This window comes from Leptonychotes weddellii, chromosome 13 (genome assembly GCF_054177405.1).
Source record: "Leptonychotes weddellii isolate Sample4059 chromosome 13, ASM5417740v2, whole genome shotgun sequence".
Taxonomy (NCBI): Eukaryota; Metazoa; Chordata; class Mammalia; order Carnivora; family Phocidae; genus Leptonychotes; species Leptonychotes weddellii.
This window is the reverse complement of record NC_138381.1, coordinates 34,768,924-34,785,362: the sequence shown is the minus strand read 5'-3', so window position 1 is coordinate 34,785,362 and position 16,439 is coordinate 34,768,924. Positions and strand designations below refer to the sequence as shown.

General features: G+C 38.3%; 1 protein-coding gene and 1 long non-coding RNA gene across 3 annotated transcripts in view; one reads left to right on the top strand and one right to left on the bottom strand.

Annotated features, from left to right (window-relative positions):
- The window catches only part of LOC145716762 (uncharacterized), a 36,778-nt gene extending 23,147 nt beyond the window's left edge, over positions 1–13,631 (bottom strand). The window contains exons 1-2 of the long non-coding RNA XR_014139640.1: positions 13,212–13,631; positions 11,668–11,769 (exon numbers count right to left, since the gene is read on the bottom strand). This is a non-coding gene — a long non-coding RNA (uncharacterized LOC145716762). The remainder of the gene's footprint in view (positions 1–11,667; positions 11,770–13,211) is intronic.
- The window catches only part of DTNA (dystrobrevin alpha), a 340,345-nt gene continuing 336,174 nt past the window's right edge, over positions 12,269–16,439 (top strand). The window contains exon 1 of one of the 2 annotated variants that reach the window (XM_081801399.1): positions 12,269–12,474. The gene's annotated coding sequence lies outside the window, so the exon portion shown is untranslated. Of the gene's footprint in view, positions 12,475–12,899; positions 12,983–16,439 lie in introns of those variants that run through there. The other variant, XM_081801400.1, reaches the window with a different exon arrangement.

Below are 16,439 nucleotides of genomic sequence, written 5' to 3'. Positions count from 1 at the left end.
ATTATTTTGCATGTTAAAATGAAAGTAGTGAAGTCACATCATTAATCTAACCTCAGTTTGCTCATCTGTGAAGTGAAAAACTGAAATGATAGCAAGGTTCCCTTTTAGTTAGTACATTTTATTGTATGTAAACACCAAGTCTCAGGACAACAAACAAAAAGATCTTATTATGGAACATGTCAGGTGTACTAAGAAATACACCAGGAAGAACAATTGCCAAGAAAATCTAAAATCATGGGAAGTTGTGACTGACATTGAGAGAAATTCATTTTATACCAAGCCTTTTTATCCAAGAGGCTTTAAAGAATTCTGTGGTTGCAGTAATCACAATCTTAAAAGGAAGGGAATAAAAGCAAATATTCTAAACCCTATTTCAGTTGACATAGCACATGAGCGGTATAATCTAGCAGGTCAAAGTGTGGTCCACAGATCAGCAGCATAGGCATCACCTGGGATCTTGACAGAAATGCAGAATCTCAGACTCCATTCCAAACCTACTGAATCAGAATCCATGTTTTAACAAGATCCCCAGGTGATTCCTATGCACATTAAAGTAGGAGAAACCCTGATAGACAACCCTACTGGGTTTATACCCAGAGAGTGAGCAAATTCACACCATCCACCTATGGAGATCCCACCACTATCTTACTTGTCTACAGTTAATCAAATTTTATGATGTCACTTGCCCTAATGTCATGCACTTAGTAAAAGATATGTGACCCTGAAGAGATTCTCTGTGAAGGAAATAGCCTGAATTAGACTTCATATAAGAGTAGCATAGACCATTTATGGGAACTTGCTCCACTCTAGCCAAGGAGACCCCAGATACATTTAGTTTAAAATCTGAATGGAGGTCCTTCATTATCTGTTGATTCACTCACCAGGGCAAAAACAAAGTGAATCTGGAGAGCTGTACAGAAGATACACATGTTCTTACTCATTTTGCAATAAACGTTCCATTCTTTTACAGTTTTGCTGTAGAAATTGCTTTAAGTCATACGCATATGACTATTTCTTGCCTAAGCTTTACTGAGCTTTTGTAAAATACAGGCTTGCAACAATTCTTGGAAACTAGTAAGCTGAACTGACTGAAAAGGGTACTTGTTTTATTTGCTCCGCAGAAGAAAAGAGTGAGGCAAAAGATAAGTAAATGTATGGTGACTAACATAACATAATAAAATTAAATTAAATTTTAAAAAAGGTAAGTAAATAAATACACATTTCTGAAGCATCTAGTATGTGCTAAGTACTACACTGGATATTTTATATAAAGAACCAGGGTCTCTAAAATGTTAAACTTGAGACCAGCTCCCTAATCATGTCAATCTGGTGTTACTGTCATCTGTCACAACTGTAAAAACTATAAAAACACAGCTTTTGAAATAACTTATCAAAACTTATATGTCCAAAACTTTGCTTTATTATAAACTATTAATACTTCCAGGCCTTTCTCATCTCTTCAGTTATACATTATTAAGAAAATACCCTGTCATAGTAGAAATAAGATCATCTTGTTATTACAATATCGAAAGCGCCTATCTTAGATCTTAAACACACATAGAGACCTTATCTGATGATACTGTTTATCTGACTGTGCTCCCGGAAAAGTCTCTTGGGACTACAACTGAAAGCATTTTGTAACAGGTTTCAGTTAACGTATTACTGAACATGCAAGGACTGCTTGCATACCAAAACAATTCGGCTGGAGGTACCATAAGGTGCAAAAAAGCAGGTGGATATTGGAGGTGCTCAATACCTGTATAAAGGAATTACACAAGAGACTACCTTTTTTACAGCTTAGCCTAAAAGAATGCTTCAGGAGGCACCACACAGGGTAGACAAAATTCTCACAGAAAGTCGACGACTTTCTGACCCAAAGAAACAGACGACCAACTTCAAGGAAACCACGCCGTCTGGAAAGTGAGGGATTAAGCCCCAGAAAGGAGGGAGACATAGAAAAATACCCCCAAATCTGTAGTCAAACTGTGTTCAACTATGCAGCAGAACCCTAAATTACACCTGTGTGAAGCAGACCACAGAAGTCAGATAAGGTGGCAGAACTGAATGGACATCTGAGCCGCTGCAAAAGAGACAAAGTTTACAGTCTGAGTCCCAAGTTTATTGCCAATTCAAACAAATGAAAAAAAAAAATCAACACTCTCTGGAAGGATTTAAAAGAAAATATGTTCTTCACAAACTCACATTCACAGTGTCCAGATACACTCTAGAATTCTTTCAAATTCAGAGGACAAAGAATATAGTGATTTATTTTTAAGAGAAAAGACATGGACACCAACCCCAAAATGACGTAGGCATTGGGATTAGCAGATAAGAATTTTGAAGCAGCTATTCTAACCATGCTCAATGACATAAGGAAAAGATTCTCACAGTGAACGAAAGGTAGGAAATCTCAGCAAAGAAGTAAGAAACAAAAAGAACTGAAGTTAAATTCTCAAACTTAAAAAAATACAATATGCAAAATAAAAACTCACAGGATGGGTTTAACAGCAGAATGGAGATGACATGGGAATGAGAAAGTGAACTGAAATGTACATGAATATAAATGATCCAATCTGAGGAAGAGGTTACAAAAGTAACAAAGTCTCAGGATCCTGTGGGGCAATATCAAAAGGTGTACCGTGGCATGTAATTAAAATTAAGAAGGAGAAGAGTAAGAGAATGGGGCAGAAATAATACGAATACATCATAGTTGACTATTTCCAAAATTTGGTAAAATATGTATATTTACAGTTTCCAGATTCTCAGAAAACCAAAAACAGGAAAGACATGGAGAAAAACACCCATCAGTGCAACCTAGACAAACTGTTGAAAACCAAAGATTCAGAGAAAATCTTGAAGGCAACCAGAAACTCAGAGATAAGAAGTATGTGTTGTCATTTTAAGCCACTAAATGTGGGGGCAATTTGCCATGCAGCAATAGATAACTAACACAACTACTACAGCTGGAGGTATCAATACCCCCTCTCTCAAGAATTGACAGAGCAAATGGGTAGAAAATCAGGATATAGAAGACTCAAAATATTATCAACGTTTGCCCTAAATGTAATTTAGAGACCACATTGGTCAATAACAGAAGAAAATGAATTATTTTCAAGTGAACACAGATTATTTATTAGGGCAGATCATATTCTGGACCATAAAATAAACCTCAATAAATTTAACAGGATTGAAATCATTCTAAGTATATTTTCGGTCCACAATGGGATTAAATGAGAAATTGACAATAGGACAATGTCTAGAAACACCCATTACAGACACTAAAATCACACTTCTAAATAAAATGGATCAAAAAAAGACAAGACTGGGAATATTAGGGAAAAAAATTAACTGACTATAAATGAAAAGCTGGACATCAAACTACGTGAAATGCCACTAAAGAAGTGCTTAGAGAGACTATTAACACATTAAACTCTAATATAAGGAAAGAAGAAGGGTCTCAAATCAATAATCTAAGTTTCCATCATAAGAAACTAGAAGAAGAGTAAATTAAACCTCGAATGAGCACAAGGAAGGAATAAAAAGCAAAATCAATAAAAAAAAGAAAAAGAGACACTGAAAAAAACCAAAAGCTGATTTTTTGAATGGGTAAATAAAATGGATAACCTCTATAAGATGTACCAAGTATTTACCAAAGAGAAATGAAAATATAGATCCCCAAAATAAAACCAATCAGGCATATTTACTCAAGAGATAAAAATATAGACCCTTGAAAATGCAAAAATATTCATAGCAGCTTTATTCATAAGTATCAAACACTGTAAACAACTCGGATGTCTATCAACAGGGGAATGGATAAACAAATTGTGATATATTTACCCAATGGACTAGAACTCTGCCATAAAGGAACCCACTCTTGATAGACACAATGACACTGGTTCTAATGAATCTCACGGACACAATGCTGAGCTAAAAGAGAAACACAAAACCAAACACAAAAACATATATACTCTGTGATTCCATTTATATGAAGTTCTAGAACAGACAAATTGAAAATATAGTGATAGATATCAAAAGAATGACTGTCTCTGGGTGGAAGAGACAGGAGAGTATTTACTAGAAAGGGGCAAGGGGTGCCCTGTGTCTGGATCCACATAAATCATCAGACTGTTATTGAGAGAGAGAGAGAGAGAGACTAATGATAGAGAGAAAGGACTGAAAGAGAATATGAAAGGATAAACAAAAACAAAAAAAGAAAGAAAGAAAAAAGCTGGCCAGGATCTTGGAGGAAGAAATTAATCTGGACCACACAGAGAAGCATAGAAGACTTGAAAAGCAAGACTGATTTGGAAAACTTGGAAGCAAACACTAAGGTGAGATGGAGCAGTCTCCAGAGAATGGACAAGGAGCCTCCAGGGATGAAGAGTTTTTAAGTTATTTACTCTGTGTCTGAACACTTGACCTTGTAATTATTTGTGTGTGTGTGTGTGTGTGTGTGTAATGTCTATTTTATAAATAGTCACACTGACTTTAAGTACGTATGTATGCAATGAGAGCCGAGTTAAGATTTGTAAAGTCCCTAGACACAGAAAATATTATGGTATTCTGCCTTATTTACCCCTATTACATAATTCTAAATTAAAATTGCATAACCATGGACTGAAATATTTATGGATGAATATATATGATATCTAGAATGTGCTTCAAAATAATCTGGGTGGGGAGATGAATGGATATGTGGAACAGTTTGGTTATGGGTTAACAGGTACTACAGCTGGGTAATGGGTACTATTATGTATGTTGGAAAGACAGTTAAAGAAAACTGTAGTAACCATAAAATAAGAATGCTAAAGCCAGCAGAGTTTTTATTTATTTTTCATGATAACTACTTTGAAGCTTGAAAAAAATTTTTCAACTCTTTTAGTGCCCATGTTGCTAACGTTAGAAGCCCACACATAGTTTGCCTTCTGGGGATCCTGTGCTGGCTGGACTGAGGATTGCTGCTCCTGATTGTTTTGTCTCTGGATGGTTTCCCAGGTGAAAGGGGCCTCAGGGGCAGGGCAAATAAGAGCTAAGAGAAGAAGGTGATCCTGTCACTGCCTGGTAAGAAGCATCCCCACTGACCTGAGGAAGGACCAGCAGTGTTTTCAATATCTGATGAGGGGGATGTAGCAATAGGGCATGGGTTAGTGCATTTAGTTTTTCTATTCAGGATGTGAAGAAATTATAATTGAGGTTTTTTTTTATTTTAGAAATAAAAACCGAGGTAGTAAATTTGAACTTCCTAAAAACTATTGATTGTCGGTTGTAGCTCTCTGATCTAATCTATCATTAAATGTGTTTAATATTAGGCAATTAATATTTCTAGTGTTGAAGTATTTGTTTTCTTTGAACAAATATAAGCCATTCTGCAGCATGATGAACATTAATTTTAAAAAATTAATTTGCTTTAATTTTTAGATTATCAAAAATTTACAACACTGAAAAAAATAGCAAAGAAAATCTTTTATACTTAAATACCTCCATATTCATTTCTTATAGTTTCTTAGAGTAAGAAATAAAATTATATTACCCTAAATAAATGATACTACAGTAATCCTATCTGGTTAAGGTAGAAACTTAAGATATCATAGGTAGTAATTATTCTTTGCAACTAAACAACAAACTGATTTTGATCTAATTGTTATTTACTTATTTATAAATATAGGAGAAAGACTCCTATTATCAAACTTTGAATAATTATTATTAAAAAATTAATGCTGTACTAGGAACATATATTTAAAGATTAGAAATGAATGAAGATTAATAATAAATAGAGAAGACATTACTCTTTCATATTTGGAGCAATAACTTGTCAAAACAGTAACCTATTTTCAGTTAATCAACAAAACAATCAGCAAGTATTTTCTGAATAACTACAAGATGCTGTGAAATGTACAAGAGATGCATATGATAAGGAGTTCACAATCCTGATGAAGGAATAGGTAATCCTAATGTCTAATATACTTGAAATGACTAGCTAACAACACAACACATTATGTGAATAGGTTTCAAGATAGTGTTTCCAAGACTAAGTCTTTCAGAAGAGTTCAAGAAGGATGGGTAACACTGAGCCAGAGAATGCACTTTGATGATAGTAACAAAAGGACAGAGAGCATGTGGAAGAGAATACTTATGCACTGCATACGATCCTGAAAGTATTCACTTGTGTAAAATAAGGAAGTTGTTTCTATTTTCTTTGAAATCAAAAACACATATTAAAATATCCACTTTTTCCTTTAATGTAACTACAAAATATGTTTTTTTAACCATTTTATTTATTTATTTGAGAGACAGAGAGAGAAGGAGCAGGGGGAGGGGCAGAGGGAGAAGGAGAAGCAGACTCTCTGCTGAGCAGGGAGCCTGATGTGGGGCTCAATCCCAGAATTCCAGGATCATGACCTGAGCCAAAGGCAGGTGCCTAACCAACTGAGCTACCCAGGTGCCTGCCAAATATGTTTTAAATGCTGTCTCTTCTTCTAAATATTTATGACACAGATATAGACAAGTGAAGTTAAAGAAGAAATTTGATATTTGAAGAAATGCCATAACAAAGAAAAATACACTGCACTAGTATTGATTATAAGATTTAAATGAGTGTCTTTACATGTATATAATTGTCACCTTGTAATTTTTTTTGGTTTGTTTTAAACATACAAAGAAAAAGTTGTATGTATCCCAATAGTGGAAGCAAGCCACAGAGTAGCGACTACAGCTTGTTTATATAAAATGTACAAAAAAAAAAGCTCTGTCAAAGGTATTTACAAGCCTATAAGAATTATTTCTACATGCTGCATAATGCCAGAAATAAAATAGAATTTTCCTCACCATGATCCTCGTCTTATTTTCCAAACACCTCCTATATGAAATAAACATGCTTGGATTCTCTAGAGAGGGGGAAAAAAGGATGTTTTTTATCATGGCCCTTATCCTTGAGAATCTTAGAATGCTTTATGAGATATGTGCAAATAAAAAAAGGACAATTTCAAAATCAGGAAATTTTCATGTATGTCCACTGGACAGCACAGACAATGCTGATGATAGATCAGGAACTGGGTACAAAATAAGGCTCTTGGTTATGATAAAACATGTAAAATGCCCTCCATTCCTGTTCCTTTCAGTCTAGCTGACTGACATAAAAAAGAGGAAAGTAAGACCAATATGTAAATGGAAAAGCATCAAAATCACGTAGCATGTTCAAACTGATCTGGTGATGCAGTTCAGGGACAAAGAAGGAGAAAGAACAAGAGAATCAGCCATGGTATTTGTGACACAAATAAAAGATAAGCATCTTAATTAACAAAGAAAATTTGCATATTAGTGGTATATATTTTCACCTCCTAGGAATGCACTTTGAACTATCTCAAAATGTATCCCCTAAAAGGTAAAATACCCTTATTTCCAATAATAAATCTTAATTATGGATCCACCCAAATATTTGTTATACATTTTTAAGGATTACAGTTAGGTTAATTTACTTCCATCTCCCAACCCCTTTTTTCATTTAGTTTTTCATAAAAGACAAGGCTTTGCAGCATCAAATAAATTATATGGTATTTACTGTAGGGATTAACTTTTAAATTAAAACGCGCGCTTGGTAACATGGTTCCTGACGGTCTACAGATTTGGGCTGTGTCTAAATGATATATGTAAAGAATCATTTTAGTGGGAAATAATTAAGTAAAGCAAACTGATTTCACATAAAATTGTTTTGACTAAGCTTTTCACTCTGTAACTGGTTTCTTTGGTATTATTAAAAGCATTAGGTTTTATTTAGAAATCACCCAGGAAAAAATTGACATTTCCCTAAGATAATGTGGATAGCTATTCATATAAGTCATCTTCAATAAACAGCATTTTTTCGTCCTAAATTATTTGGATTGATCATCTACATTGACTAAATTTATTTGTTATTGATGTTCTGACTTATTTAAGATTACTCTTGGCTACATGTATCAAGATATTTTGTATTCTTGGGCAAAACAAAAACAAAAAGATTCAGCTTCAAAGCCGTTAAAAATAGTGTAAAAACACTTGTAGCAGCAAAATGAGTAGATTAGAAGCACCTTCTGAAAGCTATGCTCTCCAGCTAGCTTTTTCCCACCGTCTCCACTGGGACAGTACACTTAAGTTCCATCTAAAACATTTGTGTTTTGTTTATGGTCCATTGAGAAAAGAAATTCCCCCAGGGGGTAGAGGGCGCACTGGGTGTGGTGCCATTGAGAGACGTGAGCCACCATAATATGTGCCTAATGAATTGCCATTACAAAGGGGAATCAGAGCTATTTCAAATGGCAACAGATTTGTTCATTCTAACAGGAGGAAACAAAATACACTTGACCACTTACACCTGTTCTTTAGGCTGTGTTCTCCCCTTCAGTCTGAAGAGCACATGGAGACTGCAAACAGCATTTCTCCTGAGGATGTTAGATCAAGAGAGGAGGCCCTGTGGCTGAGCATCATTGTAGAGACTGCCAGAAGCCACTGAGTGACGGGCACTGCCCCGTGTGCGGGAGGCTTCAGGTTAGCTAAGGGGCTGAAGGGGCAGGGAGCACAGGCGGGATGAAATGAAGAAGACCTCTGCTTTCCCAGATTTGCAATTACTCCCTAACAGCTGACAGGACCATGCCTCAGTGCAGGATTTCTTCTCAGGCAGATGGATACTAACTTTAACTATATAAATATGCATCTTGAAGTGACGCATAAGGAGACTGAATGAACATCCTTGGAGTGTATTAATATACATACTTACACCCCCTCAATTTTCATGAATGCTTAGGACACAATATACATGTTTCAGTGGAGGTCAGAAGATGATGTTCTGTTTGAGGCTGGTGAGCTCCAAAATGGGAGTATCTTGAAGAATCACAGAACACCAAAGGCTTGTGACTATCTTTGTGAACCAGAGAGAAGGCAGGGCTTCCAAGGCAAGAGGGAAGACATTGAAAAAAGATGGACAGGAACGAAATTCGCTTACTTCATAATTCTGCCCAGGTTACACCTTTGCCTCAAAATTTGGTAGCTCTCACACCAAAAAACCAAAAAACAAAAAAACAAAAAAACCCTAACCATCAATTGTCATGGCTTACTTGATCCATCTTGTTGACCTGCGTTGTACTGCTAATGTACTTTTCATTTTTGAAAGCTAATCAGTTTCTTAGAGGGAGCATAATTTATGGATATTCTGTGTTCTTCAAGCCCCCGTCTCACCCTACAGTCTACATCCATATCAGTCCACACCCAGGGGTATAAGACTTTCTAATTGGTAAAACCTCAGTGTCTTTACTTCAATTATTTTAAATCCATCTTCCTTTATACTCTTGTCATTCAAGTCCTTTAAACACTCCAAAATTATTAATTCCTCATGCCCCCAAACTATTACCAGCTAATCATTCTGATTTGACCTATAACACATGCACACTCTATATATTACTATGTCTATAAAACACACACACACATATAGTTTCACCATAACGTTGTGAACACTGTGATTTTACCTATGGCCATTCTCATTTTAACTACAATCTATTTTAAAAATCAAGACATCGTAAGGGCAAAATAATAACTATCAGATATTTGTTTCCCTTGGTCGGAAGCCTAAATTAGTGTGAAGCACAAATCCATGCACACAGCCATATTAAAAATATTTTTTCCCTAAATGAAGGTTCTCTGGCACAAACTGCTAGTGATTGTTGAGCCACTGAAGTTGTAATGCATTTCTGAAACACATGTTATAATCATCAAACCTAAATATATCTCTAATTAAAACAAACCCTTCCATGAGTATGAAGATCAAAAGGAAAGTGCTCTTGATATATTGCTGTTCAATTTAGGCCTCCACCTCTTGTGCAGAAATCTCCCAGAGATACTGCAAATCCATTAGAGTCTGTTACATACTAAAGCTTCTAGTTTAACTCCAATCGCCTGTGTAAAATCCTGGATTATAAATCACTGCGGCGATCTATGCCCAGGAACCGTCTAGTTGTATTGTTTATGGGAACGATTGGAGGAGGGTATACTGAGCAACATCTTAAGGGTTGACTGATCAGAAAATAGAAATGATATTTCCAAAACAGTGAGTGAAAATTCTCAGCACTTTCCATTCGATAGGCAGAAAATGAGGGGGAATCATTATATTCCTTTAAAATAAAGCCTACAAAGGAGCCTCCCTCGAATTATTGTTTTGCTCAAACTGTATGAAAAGCTTTTTGAAAAATCTGAACTACTTTAAAAATATGAGATATTGTTACTACTATCATTGTGCTTTAAATATTGTAAGTGTAACTCTTCATTGCCCACTTTAATATACCTGTGCCTTTGGTTTTCCATTCAGCTCCCTGAATTTCAGTGTTAGTTTCTTCTTTAAAATGTTACATATACTATGCTACTTGATCCCATTGTCATTTTTTTATTACATTATATTGATCAGTCTGTTTATTTCTTCTAGTGGATCCAATCCCTGAATCCACTTTTTAAAAAATCCACTCAATTTTTAAAATTGAGAACACTCAGGGCAGCCTCTATAAGACTGACACCTGGTGTCTCTGCCATTAAATTCCTATAAGTTTATCAGAAGATAATGTCTGGTAACAATAAGAAGGTCTATCATTTCCTAAATTTGATATCCATGTAACAAAATTTGGAAAATTTTAGCATTCACTTGAAAGTTGATCCTCTTTTTCTTGTTTGTTTGTTTTTTTCTCTTCTTCTCTCCTTCTTGTAATGCTTAATTCCCTTATTCTCCCCTCCCTACCCACCTTCACTGCTTAGTCTTCTGCCTTCTTGTCCCATTCTCCCTCTCACAACATTTCTCTTGGGAGTATTAGAAGGCTGGTTAGCTGTTACATTTTCTTATATAGACCTAAACAAAAGCTACCCAAGAGTGTCCTCTGTGAGAACTTTCACAGTATTAAAAAAAAAAATCCCCATTTAGTGTTTATGTTGGGTGCACATGTAGAAGCATATTACCTTGGCCATTTAGATACTGTGGGGGTCAAAGGTAGACTGAAATATGGGGCCCAGAGACAAAGGAAATCATTTAAACATGGAATGGAAATTAAGTAGCAAAAAGAAAAGGAGTGTCTTTGTGTCTCTTGTACTTTCTTTGTGGTAATTCACCAGATAACACCAAAAATAATAAAGTGTTTCATCTGTAAATCATTCAGTATATATATCTGGTCTGAACAGCTAGATGTAAACTAATGGAGGGCAGGTTCCATGTCTTGAACTTCTCTATATCCTTGAGAACACAGCACAGCTCTTCACATACATCAGGCACTTAAAGAGTTTGAGTGAAGTATATACAAATCACTGTGAAACTGTGATTACCCCTTGAAAATTGACTATAATTGCTTCATACTATCTAAAGGGTTTAAACAATGCAAATGAAAAGGAATTCACACACAGATACACAGACATATAACAAATAAACATACCCCTCAAAAGAAAGAAAATTATATGAAACCATGAAACTGAAGATAAATACAAACACACAAGAGAAAAAATTATATAAAAAACATCCATGTAGAAAAATCAATTAATTTGCAATAGAGTTGGTAACTTAAAAATAATCAAGACTATCTTGATTATTTTCAGTAATCTAAGTTTCCAGGAATTGGTGAACCTGTGAGTAGCTGTGCAATTAATATTTACAGTGAGATATTGACTTACATGTACTTGGATAAGTCACGTTATCTGATTTATGCTTCATGCTTCTGTATCTGAGGTGACAATACTATTTGCCTTCTCATCCACCTCCTCTGCAAAGATGCTCTGCAAATAAATGAGGTAATGTTTGGGAAATGTTTGCAGCTTGGGAAGGAAACCCACTGCATACATCTCAGGTGTTATCAATTCCATATTCAAGCCTGGCATATTATTTTTATTTTAAATTGAAATTGTACTGTTTGAGTTCTCGGGTTCTGACCAAAATCTGGGTCAACATAAGAGGATGATTATTTTTAATTTTAATTCTGAGGCTCTGTTCGGATCCCTTGCACGTGTGAGAGAAAACTGTAGCAAATAAACAAAGCACATAAATCGAGCTTTGAAAGAGAAAAATCTCTATCCAGAAGGATTTTTTTTTTCAATGAAGAGCATGAACACTGTATTTCCCCGGAGGAATATTTCGGTCCAGGAAGGAGGATAGTGCATGCAGTGTGAGGGTGTGTATGCGTGTGTGTGCATGTGTGTGTGTGTGTGTGTGCTGTGCGTGCGCGCCCGCGGAGAGAGGGGCGGGGGAGGCGGATGAGGAGGATGAGATCATAGTTTCAGGATCCTCAGGAAACCCTGGTACTGGCAGCAGCCAGCCTCTGCTGTGCCCACATGACCCACAACTCTGGCAGCGGACCCGGCACTTCCAACATTATTAAATAATAAGAAAGCGGCTCCTACTCCATGCCCAAACCTCCCTACAGACCAATGGACACCTTCTAAGAGTTTGGCGAGTCGGTGACTGAGACGCCCGTCCATTCCAAGGTGTGTGCAAGGCGTTTTCCTCCTTGACAGCTCCGGGATGGGGGAGGGCGCGGGAGCGGAGGGGGTCCGGGCGCCGGGCGGGGAGTGGGCGCCGGCCGGGCCGCCGCGCGGTGCCCCCGGCCGCCCGGTGCCGCGGAGCGAGCGGCGAGGCGGGAGATGCACATGACGCGCAGCCCGAGCTGCGCAGGGACCGCAGCCGCCCACGGCGCCGGGGCGCGGGCACAGGCGGCTCGGCTGCCGGAGCAAGGGCAGGCGCCGCGCACCGGCAAAGTCAAGAGTGGAAGCGGGCGGCGAGCGCGGGCTGGGGAAGGGAATCGCCCCAACGCCCACTCGCGGGGTTCCCACCTGTGCGCGGGCGCCGGCCGCCGCGAGCGCCAAGCATGTGCCGGGCGCCGCAGCCAGGACTGCGGCGCGGCGCCTCCCCCGGCGGCGGGCGGCGCCTCGGGCCCGCGAGGCGGCGGTAGCGGCTGCTGCAGGATGGCCGGCCCGGGGGCGCAGCGCCGCGCAGGTAAATCTCGGCCTCCCGCGGAGGCCCGGCCGTGCCGCAGCCCCCGCTGTCGCCGCCGCGCCGCTCCCGGGCTCGGCGATGGCAGCCGGCTCCGTCGCGGCGCGGGTCGAGTTGTTTTTGTCAGTGCTGCGCTCGCGGTCGTCCTCGCGGGCTGAGCCGTTGGGAGGTGGCGTGGCCACCTCCATTAGGGATGGCACTCACGTTGGGGAGCGGCCTGGGGGGTATTGACCGGGAAGGCGGCGACGGGTCCCTTCCAGCCAGCGGCGTCTGCGCGTGTTGCAATGCACTGCGGTGCCCGGGCGGATTCTGAGTGGGAGTGGGCGCGCGGCGCCGGGGGCGGCGGGCGGCGGATCTGGGCGCGGGGGGCGGTGAGTGGCCTCAGCTTTTATAGCCTGTTGCCCATTTTGGAGTTTTCCGCTGGACAGAGGGCGGACGGGAGGTTCGTTCTGGTGCCTGGAGTGGCAGAAGGAGAGGTGTCTGTCAAAAGACCAAAGCCAAGGAGAGAAGAAGCTTGGCCCGACAGCGGTGCTGGGCTCAATGGTACCATTCCTGGGACTCGGTAGTAAAACTTTCCTCTTTGGCAGGCTTGGGGTACGGCTTAGAGAAGATAAGCGTGGAACTTGGGGGAGAAATACTGGATGTACACTTGTAGAGAAGCTTACCCCTTAGGTTCATTCTTGCTCTAAAAAAAAATGGTCTTTTGAGTTAATGTTTACGTTCAGGTTTTCCTGTTTTCTGTTAGGATCACTTGGTATTAATGTGTTTGTGTTTCCTTTTGAACATAACAGTAACCCGTATTGTTGAAGTATGCATAGTTACCTTTCTTTTACAAGTATATATATATACTTATTTTGCTTATTCCAAAGGTAGAAACTTTAGGAAAAACAGCTCTCCATATGTTCCAGGCACAGTTCTGTGAGCTTTCACTCACTCAATTCTTACCGCAACATGAGGGGTAGTTAATAATATTGTCCACCTTTTACAAGTGAGGAAATCCAGACGCAGAGAGCTGAAATAACCCAAAGTCGTATAGTTGTTAAAAGTTAGAGCCTAGTTGGTCTCTCAGTGCACTCTTAAGCAACTCGTATATTTATCTATATGGCACCCCATTGTGCCTAAAGTCTTCTATGTTTCGTATATTGATCACATTTCTCTACCAAGATGAACATCTTAACTATGTGCTACGGTTGGACACAATTAAGGTTTTCTAATTTTTAATACTATATTATAGTAAATATCCTTTGAGTACTTTTGTCACAATTAACCAAGTTTCCTACAACAATTATAAACTAAAGTAGTATTTATCAGCAAAGTTAAGATTTTCAGCAGTTAAGATTATCAGCCAAGTGAATTATCACAAAGCAGGTGGCTGAATTGATATAGTTTGCACTTAATTTTAAACTTCCTAAGGTATTAGTCTGGTCTTTGCTCAAAACATGGCCATCATTTTCCTCAGAACACCAGAATCTTTGGGCAAGTTTAATCATCTTTAATCCAGTCGTTCTGACTAGAGGTTAAGCAGTTTTAAAAGAAGAATTCTGCAATTCTCTTTAAACTGTCAGTGATTAAAAGTGGGTTATATTTTGAGGGTGTTCGTGTATGTCTATACCTTTTAGCCAGCTGTACGTGCTTTATACAAAGTTGCGTAGCAATGAAGACTGAAATCAAAATTTCTCATTAGTTCTAAGTTGAAATACTTTTAAAATCTCCACTTGCTTTAAATGAACCACGATATGAAGAAAGGTCTCAGTGGGGTGAACTCCCAACTGCACAAATTTAGAGAATTACTCATTTGAGCTTATCATGAACTCTCATAATATTCATTTTATTGGATGGATGTCTCTCTTAAGTCTTCATCTGTTATTTCTTCAAGTAAATTTAATTGCTCCTTCACATAACCAGTTTCAAATTATTTTGACATTCACAGATTTCCTTAATTCTTGTCTCTCAGTTTAATTAAATTCAATATACATATTTCAAACCAACAATTATTCAACATTATAAGTGAAAAGACTAGAATCCAACTGAACTACATGGACACATGTTCTTTGGATATGAAAAAAAAAATTATCCTGTTCTTCAGTGGTTAACCTCCTCCATGCCCCAAATTATGGCTTCAACTTTATTTTGGGATACCAGAGCAGTGCTGTGGTCAAAATAGTTACATGCTATCACATACAGTGTTTGTGTTACTGAAATTGAATTTGCTTTTTCCAAGTCTGTATGAAACGTTAATTGTTTATTCTCTCATACATAGATATGTCCTTTCTTACCTAACTCAGGACTGTTCCGGTTTTCTAGCTTCTGGTACTTATTTTAGAGAAAGCATTCCCTTGCTACTTTTACCTCACCTGGTAGATATGACATGACTTTTTCCTTTCAAGTCCCACACCTCTAGTTTTGGGAGAATTATAATGTCTCTGCATCCTGAGAGCCCCTCTGTTTCAGGTGCTGGATGGGGAACTAGGGATCAATAATGAGCAGAAAGATGAGTGAGCCCTGCCAACACAGGGGGTCAGATTTTAATAAAACAATTATACAAAGAAGCGTTTATTTGCAAATTGAGGTAGTTTCTCTGAAAGAAAGAATTCTATAAAAATGTGTAATAAAGGATTCTGCACTAGACGTAGAGGTCAGAACAGGATGCCCAAGCAGTCACATATTTGTGGAGGAATGACATGTGAGAAGGTGTTTACTAAAGTCAATTGTCTTCTTAAATGCGTTCATAAATCTTTTCTGAATTATTTTCTGAATCAGAGACTTTTGTCTCACTCTGGTTATTGCTACACTTCTCTATTCACCAGGAGCCATACTATTTACCATCATTATTCACCTAGGGACACGGGGAGATTTACGAAACTATCAATACCTTTTAAAGCATGTAGAGCATGGACTACACTTATCTAGTTATTAACTTATGTATAGAAAGTTATTTAAGTTTAGTGAAATATAATCATTTTCTTTCTTTGCCTTAACAACTACTTTGGAATTTTAAAAAAGTAGTTGTGTGTGTGTGTTTAGTTGTTAAAAGTGGCAGAATGTCTCAAAATAGAAATGCAATTGATTCATCACACAGTCCCTAAGATTCTCTGAAGTGTCCAAGGGAAGAGAAGAGACCCCAGAGTAAGGGAGGTGGTATTAAGTGATGAATATGCTGGGAACATATGTATTAACAATTTCAAGCAAGCATAGTAACTAAATTTGTTGAATAGTTACTGTGTGCTGGGTATTCTGTGGGATATAGATAAATTAACTTATGTATTCTTCACGATTGCCTAGAGGTCTGCATGCATTACCTATATCCCCATTTTATAGAACAGGAACTGAAGCATGAAAAGAGCAATAATCATGACCACTGTCACATAGGTAGGGATAAAACCCTAAATTCAAGTATTCTGATACTGTAGTCCACACTGTTAGCTGTTGATGTGTAGCACCTAGTTCATAATTTTACTAA